We start from the raw sequence: 21,706 nt of genomic DNA on the forward strand, positions 1-21,706 counted from the left end.
TGCCATGTATGCCAGACATACGTCACCTCTTAGCAGTCTGTAAGATACCAAGTATAGTGACGGGGCTTTGAGTAGGGCCATATAGGGCATGTTTAGGCCTTGTAAGGTAATTTCTGTGGGTGTTAAGTTGTTGCATACGTTTGTAGAGAAATGCCAAAGGGGCCATTATATTCAATGATTGTTCCCTTTACTTGGCCTCATTACACCAGTGACATCCCTAGATCTACGCACTCCCTTTTGTTTATAAGCTGTGCAATATAGGAGGTCAGCAGTGAGCATATGGACAGTGGCCTAGCTTTTGACCAATACAAGTTCCCAAATCCCAAACAATGTGATGGTTCCCTGGGGTAGATGACTCCCCAAAGGATACAATAGTGTTTGTTTTGCGTTTAGTTTCAGTTCTTGGTGTTGACACCATTTATTTGGAACAAACCTTCCTGTAAAACGGTCTGGTCACTTGGAGATTCAGTGACTGCTCTTTGCCCTTTATACGAAAAAGTTACCCCATTTTCACCTTATAAATTCTCTACCAGATATCCCAGTATTTCAAATGGCTGCATATATCTGTTAAACCTGTGCCAAACCCACATTTAACTCCTTGGTCTGATATGGTCTGCTCTAGTACATAATTCTCCTTGCTTCTCAGTCTGTCTTGCTGCAGATTTGTGCTTGTATATTTGTGCATCTTTGACAAAAGAACTTCAGATTTCCTGACTTGTTCAATATAGTTTATTTGCTCAATTGTTTTTTTGTTGCAACAGCTTTCTGGTCAAATCTTTCCTTTCCTGTTTTTGCAAGAATTTCAATGTTAAGATACACTTTGTCCTTGTGGTAGTTTTTGTATTAATTTTTCTTTTGTTGTTATGAAATTTTTAATTTTGCATTTCTTTCTGTCATCACTGGGACAGAGTGCAGTATATTAAATTCCTGTTTTTTTATGTAGCTGTTTCCAACAGTTTGTGCTGTCCTTGGACAGTCTGTTATAAAACGTGTAAAGAGTTACTGTGTTTCTTAAGTTACTGTTCAATTTTTCTTGTTTGATGTTAAATGTGGTCGTTTCATGTAAGATGCTGGTCAATTTTTAAATCTACTATCAGAATTTGTCAACCGGTTTAGAAAAAGGCGCACATTTCTGTCCCAGGACAGACGTGCTTTGTGTGCTGTCTTTGACCTCTGCACATAAGGTAGATGATGACAAATGCAAGATGTTTAACAGTGCACAGACTAGTTTCTCTTAAGACCCCCGCGACCCATTTTATATTGAAAAGATTGATATCACTCCTTTCTTTCATACCGGCTTCTAATATGGGTGTATGTATTTTCTAGCAGAAGTGACTGCCATTGCAAGAGTTCCAGAACTTCAGACTTTTGCATCAGTCCTTCTTACGTAGTCTTTTCATAAAGATAGTGGCCTTGGGGCAAACTCTACTGTTTATGCCTAAAATAGTCACCAAGTCAAACTTGTATCAATGAGTCAACCTTCCAGTATTTTCCAAATTGCTCCAATAGACTGGAATTTATACTTCATTGTGTAGAAGTTCTAATATTCTACATGGACAGGACAAAAATCACATAAAGTAGTTATTTTGGTAGTTGAGTTTCAGAAATGTGCTTTAAATGATACTTTTTGCAAGGTACTACTAGCTGGATGTGGTCTTGAGATCTAGGTATAAAGATGTTTTCATGATACCACTCAAGTATGAACTTTCAAGAAGGGAAACCACACCAGCTTCTGAAGACATGTACTTGTAAACCTAGAACTGCATGATCATGACCCAACTTTATTTATTTTACATTTGTTAACCGGGACAGTCAGTGGACCAGGTCCATTTACAGCGGATGCCCGGGGAGAAAGCTCCACATATATTAACAGAAATATTAGAATTTAATGTTTGTCTTTCGGCTTTCCCCGGTTAGGGTTCGCCAAAGTGGAACTCCGGTCTGCTAATGATTGGCAGTAGATTTTCACAGATGTCAAGGTGCCAGCTCGACGTTCAATCTTCAACGAAGGCATGTCCGTTTCGAATGCCCACCCAACCGAGGGGGGACATGAAGACTCCACACAGAAGGCACTCCCCACACTCCAGTCGAGAATCGAATGGGAGAACCTCTTGCTGTGAGGAAACAACGCTACCACTGCACCACCGCCGATGTTGAAATACTAGACTTTAATACATAGTAAAAAACTGTTAACACATTATAACAGCAAAAATCCAACTAGTAAAACAGACACAGGATACAACCCAGCAGTTGAACAGACTAATTACATTTAGCATTGAGAGTCATGACATACATCATGATAAAGTACCTATATTAAAGGGATAAAGAAAATATTGGAAGTAAACAACTGTAGCATTTACATTAGGCAAGTAATAAGCCTTTCAACTTTCCACAGAGCTTAAGCAGTGTTTTTAGGTTATGCATGGGCAAAGCCAGGTGCTTATGAGATGTGATTTTAGTTTGAAGTGTGAGGTGGTGGTGGGGGTAGAGGTCAGTGATGGGAGGAGTTTGTTCCAGTTTTTAGCAACAGTGTGGGAGAATAGTGCTTTTCCAGCAGTGTTATTAGCCCTAGAGATGCATAGAAGTGATTTGTCACTAGAGCGGAGTGTGTGACTTGTTGCATAGTAGGTAAGTAAGTGACTTAGTGATGGGGTTTTATCAGGCTACTTCAGAATGTTATAGGCAGTAACCATTTGGTGGTAATTTAGTAGTTGAAGAAATTCTAACCATTTTAAGTCCCTTAGTTAGACAATGATGGGATCTGAAGGTGACGCTGTTAGCAAATTTGGCAATATTATTGTAGCATGACTCAAGTTTATCAAGATCAAGTTTTCTGATATAGTTAAGAAATGGTACTGCACACATTAGTGTGGACAAAAGGCGAGTTTGGACTAGGGTGATCATGCTTTATCTGAGAGGAAGTTTTTGTGTCTGTATAATGAGCCCATTTTTTTGTGAACCTTTTTGATGGTTTGAGAGAGAAGGACATCAAAGAGAAGGTTTTTGTCAATCTCGACACAGAGGAGTTTGGTTTGGGCAGGCGGAAAAATAATAGTACCATGTTTGGAAGCAATATAAAAGGAAAGAGGAGCAGACTTTGATTTGTTGGGGGTCAATAAAAGCAATTAAGTTTTATTAGGGTTAAGGATGAGTTGAATGTTTGTGATCCAACTTTCCACAGAGTTAAAGGATTCCTGGGTTGTTTGTTGGAGAATAAAAAGAGAGGGGGCTGAGCAGATTAAAGTCGAATCATCTGCATACTGTATGTGTGTAGCATGCTGGGTGGGAGGTATGTAGATTGTTAGTGTAGATAGAAAAGAGAAGTGGGCCTAGTATTGAAATGTCTACCCTGTTTCTACCAGTCTTGGGCAGACATCTAGAAGGAGCTTTGCTGTAATGTGATATATATCTATATTTGTGATTGGCATTTCTGTGCGCTTTGCTTGCGTGCTGCTTGTCGGAGATATGGAGACTTTATTGAGATGCATTGCAAGTCTCGGTCCTGATGCTTTTGAAGATGATGGATCATGACCGTGCACATCTGTTTCTGGTATGGACATAATGTATGTTTTCTTAAGTACTGCTGCTCTAGGAGCATCTGAGTTGTGCACAGAGCAGCATCACCTTGTTTCCTGGTTTTGATAATATGCAAGTATCCAACATTTCTAAAGCATATTAAGCACTTTTGCACCAAGGTGCAGTAAACAGTATCTGCACAGTAATGCATGTACCTAAATTCTGGCTATGTAGTATATGTGGTGCTTTGTGAAATAGTGTGGCTATCCAGTCCAAGTTGTGCTGTACTCATATTGTGTTCTGCTGTTTCCATCCTCATCTTGAGGTAGGAAAACTGACATCTGTTTATGCCTGCTGTCCTTGCTCATTTCTGCTACTCAAGACCATTGGTTAATCTTGGGCTGTCTAGCTCAGTCCGGACGGACTTCATTCCTGTATATACTGGATTCCACATTGAACACACAATATTTTTCATTGAGGTGTTGCTCCACTCCCCCTCTGACTTGTTTTTCATACATCAGCTGTCACTGCATCTTGCAGGAGATCAGGTCTGATGAAGTCTTACTTATTAGAATAAGACAAAAGCGCTAACTTTATTTTATTTTGTTTATTTTTGGGCATTTGTTCAAGTTTGGATTAAAAGGTGTGTGGTGAAAAGTAGGTGCCTGCAGTTCATTATTGACTTATTCAGTAGTATTCCCATGATACTTTGATCAATATCACCAGTCGTCCTTCAGGATTTTTTTTGATGGGTCCTGGAGAGGGGAAGGTGATATTTGGACTGAATACTGTCCGCATTATACGTACTACTTGTTGGAAATAGGCCCCATCTCCCTTAATCCTGAATTATTTAAAGCACATACTAATGACGGATGCCAAGATAGGTAGGGGTAGATGTCCGTGTTCTCGTGTATAAAAAGGATGTTTAATTTTCATTGTGAACTCTTAGCAAAAATGGTTTTGTTTTATACTTTTAAGCTTGGTAATCCTGGCAAACTTGTGCCTTCAGGACCCCACGCATGTATTGGCTTATAACTCAGCTTTTGGTAAATGGGATAATTTTGTACAGCTGTGAGTGTGCCTTTGTACGGTTATTTTACATGGTTAAGTTTGCAGATGCCATGCTCTTGTGCACCTCGCCAACTTGGACAAATAAGTGATAGGGGATGGGATGTGTGAATTATTGGTAAAGTACAATCTTCTGGAGAAGAGCTGAAGTGTAGTTTATTTTCTCAGCAGAAGATGAAGAAAATGAAAATATGTGAAAGTGAAATTCCGTAAAACAAGCTAAGCAGGGCTTCAAAAGTGATTTGATAGAAGATATATTGGGCATCTTTAAGCATTGCAGAAAATTGAAAAATCTTGGAACTGCTAAGTTGCAAGAGTGAAAACTAACTTGTCAGGTTAACTAATACAGGTTGCATTTTATTTGCTTCTGTTTACTGTGAAGGTCAGATTGGGGTACATTGCCCATTTTTCAGAGGAGGCCCAGGAAGAAAAGCTCAGACAAAGTTTATGTAGGATGCTACATAGCTTAAACAAGCTGTAAAGAAAGAGGGCCTTCTCTTGTAGCTGGTTGAATCTGGTGGTGTGATATATAATTGAACTGAATAGATATGACTCGCAAGGCAATGTAACCAATGATGCAGACTTCCTCCTCTGCCCAGACTACAGTGATTAATTTGCTTACTGAAGTCTGACAAAAGAATCTCGAACTATTCAAAGCACCCACCTTGTCAATGTATGTAACCTTGTTTAACTGGTATGCCAGCATGCCTGTTTTAATCACAGCTATAGCACAACACTGACTCGACCCTCCCTCCCCCAGGCACTTCCTTGCTATAACCAAGCAAAGGAAATGCTGTATGTACAAACTCCACAACAAGAACCAGCAAGCAGGCTTGGAGAAACCGCCAAGGAGGAGCCAACCACACAATAAGGCACAACTAACCCAAAATAAAAGATCGAACTGGAAACCGAATCCACAGGAACCAAAATCTTTTATTAACGTAGCACCACAAAAATCACGTTTTCGTTGATAATACAACTTCATCAGATGCGGGCACCCAAATTTCCACACATTTAAACCATCAATAAGTTAATTGAACAATTGGATTAATAACCATCTTAAAGCAATAGCTCAACCATACCTCTATACTTGCATATACAATATACACGAGCACAAACAAGACACTTATACAAAACTAGGAAATGCTGCCATATAAAATTTTAAAATGCACACATTTTATAAAATCATAATATGCGAGTCACACTCCCATATAAAAAAAAAATTTTGTTGATAAAACATATATATGTTTAAAAATATATATATTTAAAAAAAAAAAAAAATATATATATATATATATATATATATATATATATATATCAAATCATACTACCCTGTTAAACAATCTATTCAAAACCAAGATTGAAAAATATATCCATTTTCTTAAAAATTATATATTTACTTGATAATTTCATGTATTGTATAAATATATTAATATTTAAATACTCATGTATATTGTTTAAACTGATAAAGTATAAATTTATAAACCCACACGTGCATTGTACCACTATTAAATAACAAATTGGAGCCTTACAATTGTTCAGCCTTTAGTTTTAAGTATGGCATAATTGAAATGAAATCATTCAACCCTGGGGGTTTATTGGATTCAAGCAGAATCTGCCAGCATGTTTCTCTATAAGATAAACGTGCTGCCCAGTGGCCTCCCCTAATGCAATGAGGTACTGCTTCTAGAACAAAGAACTTGAATGTTGCAGATTCACATACGGTCGTATGTCTATATAAAGCATTTGTAATACGATTTCTTGAAATATCGTAACAATGTTCATAGATACGTCTCTTTAGCTGCCTCTCCGTCTTGCCTACATAAAATGCCTGGCAAGAACGGCAGACAGCCAAATAAAAACTATACCTTTAGAATTACAATTATAAAAATTGTGTGAACATAATTTCCTGTTCCTACTTTCTAAGTATACATATTCTTGATCTATGACGTACTTGCATTGTCCACAACGGAACGTCCCTCTCCTTGGAGGCACCTAAACTAGCATTTTGCTCTAGGGCCCTTTTAATATTGAAACCCTTCCTATATACGAACTTACATGACAGGTCCTTAAGATTACTTAAATCTGTAAAGTCCCTAAAATAACAAAGTTCCTTTTCAGTAATATACCTAATTTGTCCTACATCCTCATTGTTTTCTGTAATGAACAACTGATTAAAACCTGATGTATTGAGGGAACTTCGGGCAAAATTATCGGGTTGTTCCAACTGACTCTTCCCTAAAATAGGGGAAAATCTATTTTTCCTGGCAGTCCAGACTTCATCACGAACAGGATTAATCAGGCCAATGGGGTATCCCCTGTCAACAAAAGGGAACTCAATTTGTCCCCCTCAATTTGAAAACAAGAATCATCAGATGTCATGCGGGAAACCCTGACAAATTGGCCTTTTAATATAGATCTTTTTTGGAATTTGGGATGTGAACTTTGGAAGTGAAGGTAACCATTGGAGAATGAAGGTTTTCTATATATACAAGAACTGAAGCCATCACCTTGCTTACTAAGGGTAACATCTAGATAGTTTACTTGATCTACGGATACTTGATTGAGTAAACCGCAAAAATTCTGTTGTTGAATGCAGATAGGTTATAAACTCTTCAATAAGACCGTCAGGTCCTGTCCAGAATATACATATATCATCCAGGAACCTAGTGTAGTGAATCCAGTGTTTAGAAAATTCACTTTGCAATACAAACTTTTGCTCCCACACTGTCAAAATAATGTCAGCATAAGTAGGAGCACAGTTTGCTCCCATGGAGACGCCTGATATCTGCTGAAAATATTCACCGCAGAAATAGATGTAATTATAACTCAGGACCAACTCCAAAAGTTGCAAAACCAAATGAACATCATTATTGGTAACACCGTCACAATGCCAGAGCGCCTCCTCCATCCAGGCCAACCCAATAGAATGTGGGATCACCGAAAATAAATCTACCACATCGATGGTAACAAATAATAGGTTAGACCTGTAAAGGTCATTAGTGATGCCTCGTAAAAATTCCCACGAGTCCTTAAGTAGATGTTTGTGTTTACCCCACAGCTATTTTAATTTCCAGTCCAAAAATTTGGAAAGGTTGTGGGTTTTGGACCCTTGGGCGGCCACGATTGGTCTTAAGGGGGGGTCCTGCACATTTTTGTGAATTTTGGGCACCCCGAACATGGTAGGCACTTTTGGGTGTGAGTTATCCAAAAAGGAATACAAGTCCATTTCTATAATGTCCTGGTCCAAAAGATCTTTTAGTACCAAGTCAATTTTTCTGTAAGAAATATGTACCTCATTTAGGGAAACAGTAGTATACTTCGTACTATCCAACAACAAACTATGCATTTTTGCCTCCTATAATACTTGGTCCATAATGACCGTACCACCCCCTTTGTCGGGTTCCATTACCCTGACTGAGGGATTTGCACCCAATTCTGCTAGAAGGGTGGTCTCGGCCAAATTTAAATTAGGCACATGTCTAGACTTCCCCCACCTTACTCCGAATCTGTTGCTCAATCCTATTTTCCAAGTTCTTTAATTGCGGATGTAAAGGGGGGTTGTAAGTACTAGATTTTTTAAGGTTAAGCCCGTGTCCCGTAAAAGTAGACCCGAGTAAATGCTGCAAATTAAGTTTGCGAATGAAAAGTTTGACATCTAGGATAGTGTTTACTAAACTGCTACCCCTACTGGGTACAAATTTAAAACCCTTGGTAAATAATGAAAACCAAGTATCAGAAATAACTGCATCACTGTAGTTATAAATGTGATAACCTTTAAAAGTATACATGTGATAGTTTCCTATAGCTGTCACTTGAATATGCCCTGGTGTCACCAATCCTCCTTCTGATTCATCCTCCACCCTCTGGATGGCACCCTCCCCCCCCACACACACACTTCCATTGTCCCGCATGTTGTTGATTCATCTGCTGGTAATGGGACTGTTTGCGGAGGCGTTCTGACCTCCTGGGTAAAAAATCTTCCTGGTAAATCTCATCAGCAGGTTGATAATGTGGTGAGGGAGGGAAAGGTTTATACTATATACTAGCCTAAGGCAATGAGATCTAAATAAACTCTAGACCTGCTACAACAAAATCACCACCGGGGCATCCTACCACTTTCACCGCTGTCTCTCTCTTACTGAACTAGGCTGGCTAGAGCTCCCTCGCCTCCTTCAGTGGTATCAACTCGCCCACAAACTGGTTAACCATCTCTAAAGGTCCCATCCCTCCAGTATCTACTCCAACCCTATCTCACCACCAGACCACTATGATCCAGCAACAAAACTCAATTACAGGTTACTAGAGCCAGTAACACTGCTGGAGAAGCACTATTCTCCAGCGCTATAGCCAAAGTATGGAACACCCTCCCCCCAATAACCTCTCTTCCATCATGCACCCACTTCAAAGCTTTACTTAAAGCGCACCTAAAACATGCTGGCTATGCCCTTGTAACTCTCCCCTCTAACTTCTCCCACTCCATCTACCCTGTACCTCTCTTCCACCCCACAAACTACCTTGGATTACAAGCTGTGATACTTCCATGCCTATCTACTTATTATATGGCAGTAACGTCTTCTTGTAACAATTGTTAAGATCTGCTATGACTTTGTGAATAGAACATATGCTAGTTATGTACTGAATGTACTATGTTCTTCATCTGTACCTATGTTTGTAATATTTTAATTGCTAGGATTCTTAACTATGTCTGTAATATTTTAATTTGTGGAGTTTTTCTCCCAGGGCCTCTGCTGAAAATGGACCTGTCGGACATTCCCGGTCAACAAATGTAAATAAAACAAGTAAATAATGCAAAATAATAGTAGTGGGGGAAAAAAATCCCCTCTGATGTCATGTAGTACCAGTGCTAGTAACTGGCAAAGTTTTGGATAGGTGTGAGTATACCCCTGTAGATCTGTTCTCACCTGATTTTACAGTCACACGTACTATCTGCATGCTTTTCTGCACAACACTTTTTTAGCTAGATAAGTTGCTACGGAGGAAATATAAGCTTCAATGGATGGTGTGTGTAAAATTAGTAAAACGTAATACTTTTAAAAAGCAAACTTGTGTGTGTGTTTTTTTTTTTTTTTTTTACTGATCAGCTGTAATCTGTTAAAAATGCTGACCGGTGAAGCAGCATCTTTCTTTTTATGCAACTTTGCAGTAGAGGGCAGTTTTGGCCTTCATGCAAATGCACATACTTTTTAACAGTGCACTTGTCTCCTGCCATCAGGCATTTTCAGTACCTATAGAGTGCATTGTAACTAGTACAGATGCATATTTACAAATATCAATTCCCCACATAAATCAAAGAATTTCTAGCAAACTGGTAGATTTTTTCTAGTCTAGTAAATATCCTATACAGTGCATTTATTTTTCCTCTAGATACCCCAGAATGCAGTTATGAAAATACATACCAGAACTGGGAAAGAGAAGTATTTTTTTACTTTGAACACGTTATAAAAAAGTATCTTGACGTCTGCTCACTGGCTGACTCTCCATACAAATGATTGCTAATCGCTTCACGAGTTTCAAGATAAGACTGTGGTTTTCAAGCATGATACTTGTGAATTGACTTCTCTGTTGCTACGTGCAGTAGCAGCTGTGCGTACTGAAACCAGCTTAAGTAAACTGTAACCACAGACTCCTCTCGCATAGCTTGGTAAGGCCATGATGGCCTACTGAAAGTACAGGGAGTATGGGCTCAAGGAATAAATGCATAAATAAAATAAATTATAATTGTGGTTCTAGCCATAACAGACTTTGTGTAGAGTTGATCATTGGGAACCCTACAGATTTTCTCACAGAACACCTCTAATGTGTTTTATATCGTTAAACAAGGGGAGACTTGCAGATATATCTTGTGCATGTTAGTAAAGCAGGTCTGGGAGATTGCTCAAGAGGCTGTTAGGACTCTTGGGGCTACCAGCATTTTTCCCTAGTAGCAGAATATTATGTCCTCCATCATTCCTGTAGTTGTACCCACTGATTAGGGACACTGAGGAGAGCATGTATCTTGAAAGGTGTACATGAGTTATGGATGGGATTGCAAGGTCTGTAATTTTTCCTTTTGAACTGTACGTTTTCATGGTTGGACTTATGATCAAATGTCTAATTTTAGAAAAGTCAAAATAGTTTACTTGTACCTAGCAGGATATCAAAGTTCGGGGGCACGCTTCTGACTGTAATTGCTAGTACTTCTGAATGAAGTGTCACACAAAGGTGTAGCTATAGGGAATGTCTATTTAATAATGCATTCATTCATTCATTTTATTTGTAATTAGATGGGTTTTGTTGTCTTGGCAAAGACCTTTAGCTATATCCTATAAATTTAAGCATTTATTCTTCAGTTGGCAATTTTCTCTTTATTGCTTTTTAGTTGTGGTAACATTGTACTGCGGTGGTGGTGCTGCGGTAGCCTTGTCGCCTCACAGACGTTGCCCCTTCGATTCTCGGAGCGTCTTCTGTGTGGCGACATGCGTGAATGGGCGTTCTTCGTTGAAGGTTGTGCATTAGGTCCGGCAAGCCAGCACATAAAAATCTACTGCTAATCATTAGTGGACCGGAGTTCCGCTGTGGCGACCCCTAACCGGGAAAAGCCAAAAGACAAAAATTTGTGGTAAGATTGTAATGCTTGCTGTCATCCTGAGAGGTTGTCACAACTAGCTGAGCGAGTCAGAAGGATAACGAGATGGCTAGTGGATGAGGTTTATTAGTAGCTCATAGCCTTTATACTTCTCTCTAACTCATTTGAATTAGTGACGTTTAGTGGCATTATAGCCCGACTTTGGAGACACTTCTGATTTAGTTTTAGCTATGCACAGTGTAAGAACAAATAAGAGAACTGTGTATAAGAGAGTTGATTTTAGAGGTGCTGTAACCCAGAGTCGTGTTTTTTTTTTTTTTAATATATAAAACAAACCAGTGGATTTGGTTTCTATTCACCTAAAATGTTGGAACTTCATTACTTGCCTTTTTAAACCTGAAATTCATTGCACATGGGACTAAGTAATGATGTTTTCTTCCTATTCCATTTCTGAAATAGAAGTGTGGAATTAAATTTGCTGAACTTAGTCTGTTCTGTTGATGCTGAAACTTAAACTGTATGTGTCTAGTGAGGTAATGAAATTATGAATGTGCTTTCATTTGGAATGTGTCACTTGATCTACAGCATTTTGAAACGGATGTAGCAAAACAAATTTTGAACCTTGAAGGTGTTTTTTCCAGGGGAAAGCCCCTTCCTGCACCCTCCACTTGGTGTGACCCCCCCCCCGAACTTAAATATGCTTCCTAGGTAACCCAGCAAGTGCCATGACTACTCAAGTCTGTTGCTAGGCTCCTCCAGTCTCCTAAGACTGTGAAACTGATGAGTCAGTCACAAATTGTGCTTCATAACAAGTTTGACAAATCCCCTTCCTACCAACAAGTGCCCTTTGCCTTAGAGGGGGGAGTTAGGGGTTTGGGAACAGTAATAAGCAAGCGAGCGTGGGGACTATACAGCGCCTAGTTATTTAAAGTTCATGCCATCCTTTTTGAGCATTAATTAGTGCATCCTCCCAAATGGAGTGAGGACATTAGAACCTTAGGCTAAAATTTTGTTGCCCCCGTCCATTTGTAAAGTCTAGTGTTTGTCCAGTGTACTACTTTTGACCTGTAGTGATTACGTATTCCCAACCAATGGGATATGTTGAATTAAGAACGTTTTCTCTTCTCCTATATATCTATTCCACTGGTTAAAGTTTAGGTCCCTAGTGTGAGTGTTTGTAGAGCCCACTGGCTTTGCAAAGAAACAGGAGGTCAGGATTGGATCTTATGTGTACTGCAGCTTTTAAAGGTGCAACAGCAGTGACCTCTGAGCAGTCTGTACTGTATAGTGTATAAGGAGTCATGTTAATCTAATGAGCTAGTCGAAGGTTTTAAGGTGTTTGTCTCTGTTAGAAATCTTTGGGGCCTTTCCACTTAAGCATTATGTCTGGATTTTTACATACCATTGGGGACATTGTATTCTGTGATCAGACTGGGTGTTATAAGGGAAGAGTACAGTGGTATGATGACTTCTTTGGATCTTGAGGGTAGTCCCCTTGGAAGTTAACTGGGCTAGATAAGATTTATTGACTGTGGTGGAAACCTTATGGTCGAAATGAGCGAGTGCGTCCACATAAGTACACAGGCATATTAATGACTTATTGGTCTGAAGAGTAGCATTTTATAATATGGGGTAGGAGCAGACTCCCCCCCCCCCCCATTGCTTTTGCATGTTGCTTGAAACCATTTTTGATGACCAATACTGCGGTGGTGGTGCTGCGGTAGCGTTGTTGCCTCACAGCAAGACGTTCTGTTCGATTCTCAGCTAGAGCGTCTTCTGTGTGGAAACATACGTGAATGGGCGTACCGTTGTTGAAGGTTGTGCGTCAGGGTTGGCAAACTTGGCACGTAAAAAATCTGCCAATTAGCGGACCGGAGTTCTGCTGTGGCGACCTCTAACTGGGGGAAACCGAAATACACAAACAATAAATGCATATTCTAGCCTTTGCTGGCACAATTTTAGTAGTGTTGGAGCAGATGATTATTGGCAAACTTAAGTCTACCACACTTCTGGGATGCTGCCTTAGATGTCTGGAGAATAAATGCTGAGGGGCCTGGGGATTTCTTGTACACTTCATTTATTTTCCTTTAATAGAGGAGTGTCAGACAGATTTAATCCTGAATTCACCATTACATTTAGGTCAAATGTGTACAAAGTTCTGAATGCAGTTGTATAGGTGCTGGTAAAAGTTGGAGGTGAATTTTGCCCAGGTCTAATACAAGATGAAGTAGGCTTGCCCAGGAGAAGTCTCTCTAATAGGTTCATGTGTGTACTAGGCAAATGGCCCTGGAGCCTTTACAAGCCTAGCCCATAGGATTACCCTGGCATCGTGCCACCTGACCTTAGTTCCTAGTGCTTCTGTTGAGTAGTCTCTCTGGAGTGATCTCCATGGTGAATTTTCTATTTCTCATCCACTCAAGATTCCTCTTGAAGAGGGCCGGTAAGAGGTGCTCTGTTCGACATGTGTGGGACGTCTATTCCATAGCACGGGCAGTCTTTGGGTTATGAACCTGTCCCTCCAGCATGTTCTGTTGATTGTGGTAATGAGGTCTGAGGTCTCTGGAGTGTGTGGTGTGGAGGGATTTGGGTTTCTTTAGATGCAACATTTTTAACAGAGCTAGGTCAGACGTGACTTTGTAAGTCGAGCAGAGATGTCCTCTATGTAGGCGATATGAGACTGAGAATAGTTTGTCCATATAGAACAAGTGTTTAAGGCCTAGGTTCCTCTGTGAGGTACTTTTGTGGCCTCTCTAGTTGGCAGGTGAGGTACATGCCAAATAGGGCATTGTACTCGATTGGCCTAATGAGGGAAGAGGAGAGGGAGACAATGACCTATTTTCTTCCTGGATGCAAAACCCTTATTAATGAGATGTGCCACGTAGGATTTTCTGACCACAGTGGCAATGGCGTGGTCGAGAGGTTGCTCTCAGCCTGTGTTCCTAGATCTCTTATAACGCCTTGTGTGTTCAGTGGACTACCATTGATGTGGTAATTCAAGGTAACTGGGTTTTTCCCAAAGGGCATGATGCGTTTTTTGGCATTGAGCTTAAGGCCTTGGTTCTGGCACCAGTTGTTGGTCTCACCGAGGTCTCATGATGGTCTTGTTTGTGAGTGGGATGGTTTCACTAGGCCTGATGAAGGTGAATGATTTTGTGGTCCTGTCTAATTGGTGTTGGAAAAATGTGGGGTGTGGTACAGGCAGAAGATAGTTTGGCAAGGACCAGGTTAAAGATATTGGAACTTCTAGTGAGTAGCTATCCAGTTTACTGCTGTGCATTGGCATTACATTGTCTTGGGAGCTCTGATCATATCCCTTTTTAGACATGTAAATAATACCAGTCAGTGCATGGGTAATTGAAGTCCCCTAGCAAGAGGGTTATTGGGTGTGATTATCTATCCCCTCAATTGGGTTTTAAGTGGCAAGGCAGTTTCCATTACCTCTTGTAGAATATTGATGGGGCTTTTAGCAAGCAGTGAAGTAATAGTTGCATTTGTTAAGAGTGCTTTGGACCTCTAGGAGCTCTATTAGGATTGTGGGTTATTAGACTTGAGGTGATGCTGTTTTAGCTCCAGGTTCTGTAGACAGTCATGGTGAAGGGCAAAAGCTGAAAGACCATCTGGGTAGGATCATAAGAGGCTTTGTACTACTATAATTCCATTCCAGTCAGTTGCTGTGACACACAACACCAACATGTGATGAACCATGTCTGCCCAGTGATGCATATACCTTTAGTGTAGTGGCTAGAGGTGTCCATTGTGTACTCTGCTATACACTTCCACTTGTCTTGTGCTGTCACTTCAGTAATGAACTGAGCCAGCTCCTTCTCATGATCTGTGAGTCAGTATCTGTGGCTTATCTTCGCCTTCGGATCACTGATCTGGAATCATCTAGGTCCTAGTTAGGGCTTCATTCCTGCATGCATTGGGGGCATATGACTCTTGGAAAGGAGTGCAATGTCTGTAATCCCTTAGGAATCTCTGAAGAATGCATATGGGATTATGGGATGTTCCTACTGAGCTATTAATTTACACGTTTGATCTCACTGATCATGTGAACATCGCATTTGTACTTTTGATGTGTGCTAATTTCAGTGCAAATATGTCAGTAAAATGCATTTACACTGGTTCTTGGAGACTAATAATCTCTAGTACTAGTTTAGGTTTGTATGCCATAGATATGTTAAGTGGAGTGTGTTCGTTTAAATACGTACTAGTTTTGGGTGCACATGCTACTGACTTGTAAACTTGACAAAGGGTTGGTCTGCAGACCTTTTCAGCCACAAGGAGTAAATGCAACATGTTTACGATAGTTTGGTGAAGACTGACAGTATCTTTACAAGTTCATTGGTTGTCCGCAGATCTCATTGGATGAGTACTAGTTTGTGTGCATAGGCCGTAGCATTGTTGTCAATTTTTTTTTTTTTTTTACTTCTCTGCAGCGTCCAACAATTTGATAAAGGATCTCCTTATTCAGATATCAGTATAGACATGGCATCGAATATGCAGTATGATTTAAAAAAAAAAATAGCAGTAAGTTGGCTAAAGCAGAGTAACCGCAGTAAGTGGCGTACAGAAGAGGAATAGTTTTACAGGAAGTTGTACATGTTGGCATTTAGAGACTGATGTGATAGGGCAAAGACTTCTTTAGGATGTTTCCCTTTATAAGAAGACTAGTGAATGCCTGGAAAGAAAGATGGTACTATTTGCTTGTTCAGTATCCTTATTTTTAACCCCAAACTGTGATGGTCCTTGCCAACCGGTTTGTTGCATTTTGTGGAGGGATCTGGTAAAGAAATTTTACTGTGGTATAATTGTTTTTATTTCTAGGTACACTAAAAATATATTCTATTTATATAAAGTTTTTAGTAGTATTTATGATGTATGGTATTTGGCTGAGAGTGACAGTCTGCACAATTTAAAATCCAATCAGAGAATAATATACGAGAAAATGAATGGCATCTTAGTGTCATTCTTATTATTTGAAGGTTACAGCATTAAATAGTTTCATTCAGAAGAAGAAAAGAAACCTTGAACGTTGGGAACTTTTACTTCCCTTGTTTTAAGGTGAAATTCATTGCACAGGCGGACTAAGTAATGATGTTTTCATCCTATTCCATTTCTGAAACAGGAGTGTGGAAAACAAGCTACTGAACTTAGTCTGTTCTGTTTGTCATTTGAAACTTTAGATGCTAATAAGGCAGTGAAATTTATGTATGTGATTTCATTTATTTTTAATTATGTTGCACAAGTGACAGTTACGTTTGACTACTGATGTTGTAGGTACTGGCATTTGAAATGTTCACAGTTCAGCTTTAATTAGTTTGTATCTTGGTGATTTGGATAGTGCTTCTATGCCTCTTGGGAAGTCACCAGTTACATTTAGGAGTAATTTATTGATGGATGGTATAGAAGAAAGGTTGGTGTTTTGACTGACCACTGTGCATCAGGTTATAGTGATGTGTACCATGGTTTTTCGAGACAGCTCGTTTCCTCATCCCAAACAAATGCAGGTAAGCTATCAATAACCTGCAGGTGGCTGTGCTTGTGCCCCCTGCAGGTGGCTGTGCTTGTGCCCTTTGAGTGGCATCTCATCCAGAATTGATTTCACCCTTGTGCATGTTGCTTGCTGGCATAGACTCCAGAACTAGTAGCTCTGAATTGTTCAAAGGTGGTAATAAAAACTGGAAGGATGGAGTTCTGTGTCTAAATAGGTTGTGTAATTTTTTTCATTGCTGAGCCTTGGACAAAAGACTTTAGCTTGTAAGAATTTTAATTTTAAGTGCTAATAAATGGCATTTTATACAACTGAGTATGCTTTTATAATTTTTATATACACTTGTCAAGCTTACCATCTTATGACACTGTACCTTGTTCCTTTAGTCAAATAAGTATACTGTAAAATAATAAATGCATTAACTAAACATTTACACTTACCACTCTAATAATGTTAAGTCTTGTCTGTGAAATTTAAATGCACTGGCAATCCAGTCCCACAGTAATAAAAATTGGTATGGGTAATGTAGCTTTCTAGTAAACCACTTTTTTAAACCTTCTTCAGATGTACATTCTGGTTAAACAGTGACCTGTCATCTCATCTAATCGGGCGTGACGATAAAGTTGCAGTGTAATTCATAGGTGTATGTTTACTAGTGGGTTCATTCCAAGGCTTTTTTCCCTTTGATTTTTCATGGCTTGTGTATATCAAATCAACTTTTCACTACAGACTCATCGGGGTGGAGTTGATGTACACTCCGCTAACCTTATCTGAACTGAAGTAATTTTGCATTCAGGGTAGCCGTCACATATTTCCTTTATTGTGCTTTTTCTTTGCTTCCCTGAGCTGGGACCAGCTGGTTAAATCAGTTTACAAATAAGTCTGCTGTTCATTTTTAGTTCAAAGGTATGTTCTAAGCTAACTGTTCTTGTAGGCCATTTTAAGCATAGTAAGAACACACATGTTGAAAAAAAACAAGCCGAACCACACTCCAGTAGCTTTAATGTAGCTCCACAAACTAAAGCTGCATACTTAATCTTTTCTGTAATGGATTTTTGTAATTGGACCGGGTGGTTCCCAGTGAGAGAGGTGTGGATGACAACCTTTAAGGTTGAACTTTTAGAATATAAATGGCAGGTAATTTTGAACGCAACTGTTTCATCTGGTTTAAATGACCATATATCCATTAAGCCAGTTTTGAAACTGAGCAAACAAGCTTTAAGTAGAGTCAGTGCATATAATAGTTGTAAATTGTAATTTATATAATCTGATATTGTTAATCCTCGTTCATTCCTTGCACCTGGGTATCTGTTACGACTTCGGAACCGAGCTGGCCATCTTCCAAGCTCTTGACAGCCACAAACTCTCGAGCTAAACTCTGACCCACATATCCCCTCTCCCTGTTACCTCAGATTTCGTTTGCCGTGTTGCCATTCAGTCGTGTCAAGCCATTTCTCTTGAGCTAAGTAAACTTCTTTGATAATACTTTATCGTATTAGTTATTCTCTGTTCTAAATTTGTTGAATGGGTATCTCTTACCCTGTCGCATCTAGAAACTCTCTTTGGTTTCCTCTAGCCCTTCTTTCTTACCGTGAGGTAACTCCTTTACCATTGGTTGGCAAATTTTTTACTGCTTTACCTTTGGGTATTTCTTGTACTATTGTTGGTACCTTCTTCCTTTTCTTCCCCCATCATGTTAGAGAAAAAAGGTAGTCCATGATTTAAAATGTGTGGATTGTCGGCATTGCCTATTTCAGATGCACGTGCATTATGTGTTTACTGTTTGCATGTGCCTCACCTGACTGCTGACCCGCCTTGCGGGATTTGTTAGTTTCTGTAACAGGACTTTGGTGGAAAGAAAAAATAAGCTGATTTTAAGGGACTACTTAAATCTTCCTTTTCAGAGGCTATTTCCGGGGCGGAGGCTTCAACGCCTCCTAGTTCCCATAAGAAAAGTGATGGACACGAAGGCCAAGACTCTCCTCTCTCCTGCTGGGGACAACCAGGAACAAAGACCCAAGAAGGCCAAACTTTCTAGTTTGGATTTGACTTCCTCAGCCCCGAGGCTTTCGGTATGTAGTTCTTCGGCATCGAAGCCTTAGGCACCTCCCGTTACTTTGGCACAGAGTTTTGTGCCCTATACCTCATAGGAACCTAAGGGCCCTTCGGTTCAGACTTCCATATCGGCACTGACCTTTTCCTCGATGCAGACCTTTCCGGCGTCTTGTGATTGTTCCGACGCCAGCTTCTGCTTTGACTCTGACTATTTTCACGGCACCAACTATTCTCGGTACCGACCTACCTTGTTTTCCGTACAGATTCTTTCGGCACCTACCATAGTGCCAACTTTGGCACCGACCTCGTCTGTACAGACCTTTCCTTTGGCACTGATCTCCTCGGTGTAGGTGACAGTAGTACAAGCCTTCACGGCTCTGTTTCGGTGCAGACACCTTATTTTAGCACCATCTAAAGACCCCTTTTGTGGGCACAGAATTTCCTGCATCCTTGAATAGACCTGACTTCCCTTCAACTATGTCTGTGAGATCCACTAGAAGCCTCTCGGGACATGATGTGGTGCGCCTTGTGGATCAATTGCTTTTGGCTATAGGTATCCAACTCACCAGGAACTACTCTTCCTTTGGTGGTGATCATCCTTCTCCAAGGACTCCTACTTATTCTCCTTGCCTTTGAAGCCCCCTGCTGTAACACACACTTCACTTAGGCTCCTTTCATGGACCTCACTAAGGAGTCTGTCGCCTTTGTGGCAGGGGAGACTTGTCACTCTGGTCACTGCACTGGATGCTAGCTGTGACGTATTTACTCCTGTTTTTCACAGCCATACAGGGACTCCGAGTCGGCGAGCTGATTTTTTTGAGCGTGGTTTACCTCCTCAGTTGGACCAGTCTTCCAACTCGTGGAGAAAACTCTTGCATCTGTTGGCAATCCTGTGCTGTCAGTGCCCCCGTCCTCCTCTGGACCGCAATTTACACAAGACACCTCTGGCGGACACCAGGTACAAGGACCTCGGGACACACTCCCACTGGAGGCTCCTTTTGCGCAGTCTTCTCCAGATTCTCCCCCTGAGAGTTCATCACAAGAGTTCGTGTAAGAGGAAGCATGTGGACTCCCCAGAAGAGTCCCTCACGGAAGAGACTGACTTTGATGGGGAAGGGTTCCCTCGGTCACCCTCTGAGGTATCATTTGGAGATATCCACGAAATACTTAAGCAGAGAGGTGATTGGTGGCCCTCTAACCCGACTGAGTCTGTGTTGCAGGCCTTTCGTGCCCGCCCGCCCTACCTCTTGGGTTACTCCACCTGCCAACGACCTTGTCTGGCTCCTCATGCAGCATGCATGGAAGGCACCTGACGCCATTCCCCACAGACCAGATAAAATCCTGTCCCCTCCAGATAGTGAGCCTCACTGGTCCAAAGGTCTTCCTGTAGATGCCTTGGTGGTGGTGGCCGCAACAAAAAAGGATCTGGCTGAAGAAAGCCAGACTGTCCACCCGCCCAACAGAGTCCTGGACGCTGGACAGATTGGGGAAGCGTACCTTTGCATCAGTGACCTTTGCAGTCAGGTCCCTGAATTATATGGCACATTTTACCAGGCTTCAAAAAGACTTAATTTCTGAGCTCTCTGAAACCTTGGCCGGAGCTGTGTCTGAGGTCCAGGACAAAGTGGCCTCACAGTCACCCTTGAATCTATTTCTAACTCCTCAATGCATCTGATTTCTCGTGCATCAGAAGGAGCAGGTAGAACAGTGGGTGCAGGCGTAGTTGAGACTGTATGCCTGGATGCGCTTGTGTGACTTTGCGGAACCTTTCAAGGCTTCCTTTCTGAACGCTCCCATTGAAGCCTCTTCATTGTTTGGACCCAAGGTTAAAGACACTGGCTAGGTGTGAGCAGGACGGTAAGACCCTTTCTGTCGTGGGTGTCCGGTATTCTTCCCCTCAACGGGCTTTCTCCAGAAACGAGAAGAATGGGAATATGTGGCACAAAAAGTCTCTGGGTTCTTTCCTTGACACACGAGCCAAGTTTTCCCCCTAGAGGCAGAGGGGGAAACTTGTATGGAAGATGCCCCTTTCGGGGCAGAGGAGGTCCACATGACCAGGGTTCCAGAGATTCTTTCTCTGGCCAGTCCTACCAGCGCTTCTGAAAAGCGGCCCAACTGCTTTCCTCTGGAAGCGGGTGTCATTTCTCCTTGTACCCTTCTGCCTGGCTAACCATTACCACCGATTCTTGGGTACGAGATAATAACCAGACATTATCATATTCCCTTCGATCTTTGTCCTGCCCCACTAAGGAGCTTACCCGACGTTCCACCCAGTCAGTGTAGAAGCAGCTTTAGAGATTTAAGAGCTGCTAAGAAAGAGTCATCCAAATAGTCCCACCAGACCAGATAGGATCCGGATTCTACTCAAGATTATTTTTAGTGCCAAAAAAGACCGGGGACTAGAGACCAGTCTTGGATCTCAGTGTGCTAAACAAATTTGTAGAAGTACAGAAATTCTGGATGGCCACAATACAGTCTATCCACCCTTTATTGGAGGCAGGTGATTGAATGTGCTCTACAGATCTTCAAGATGCATACTACCATGTAAAGGTGGACAGACCATCGAGCAGATTCCTTCGCTTCCATGCGGGAGCCAGTCATTACCAGTTCCGAGTACTGCCCTTCGGACTCTTCACAGCCCCCAGAGTGTTCACCAAGTGCATGGCAGTTGTCACTGCTTACCTGCGACTGCAAGGATTCTGGGTGTTTCCATACCTAGACGACTGGCTCATCACCGCTCCCACCAGACGTCTATTGGAAAAAGCCTTGGCATACTCTCTTCACACCGCAGAAAGTTTAGTTATAACTATAAACTGGCAAAAATCCAACCTGTCCCCATTCCAGTCCATAGAATTCATTGGGGTCCTGTTGGATACAAAGAGCTGCACTGCATCGGTTCCAGAGCACAGAATCTTAAGGATAAAACAACAACTCATACCCATCCTGTCAAGGGAAAGATCAACAGCACGTTCTGTTCTCCAGCT

At 41.1% G+C, this 21,706-nt stretch overlaps 1 protein-coding gene and 2 non-coding genes across 6 annotated transcripts in view; all 3 read left to right on the top strand.

Annotated features, from left to right (window-relative positions):
- The window catches only part of LBR (lamin B receptor), a 962,918-nt gene that overhangs the window by 24,216 nt on the left and 916,996 nt on the right, over window positions 1-21,706 (top strand). The window lies entirely within an intron of this gene.
- On the top strand, window positions 11,594-11,659 carry LOC122792591. The gene has a single exon (XR_006363399.1). It is a non-coding gene; the product is annotated as a small nucleolar RNA SNORD98 (small nucleolar RNA).
- On the top strand, window positions 16,263-16,328 carry LOC122792589. Its single transcript, XR_006363397.1, has one exon. It is a non-coding gene; the product is annotated as a small nucleolar RNA SNORD98 (small nucleolar RNA).

This window comes from Protopterus annectens, chromosome 1.part2, assembly GCF_019279795.1.
Source record: "Protopterus annectens isolate FY-2018-M chromosome 1.part2, PAN1.0, whole genome shotgun sequence".
Classification (NCBI taxonomy): domain Eukaryota; kingdom Metazoa; phylum Chordata; order Ceratodontiformes; family Protopteridae; genus Protopterus; species Protopterus annectens.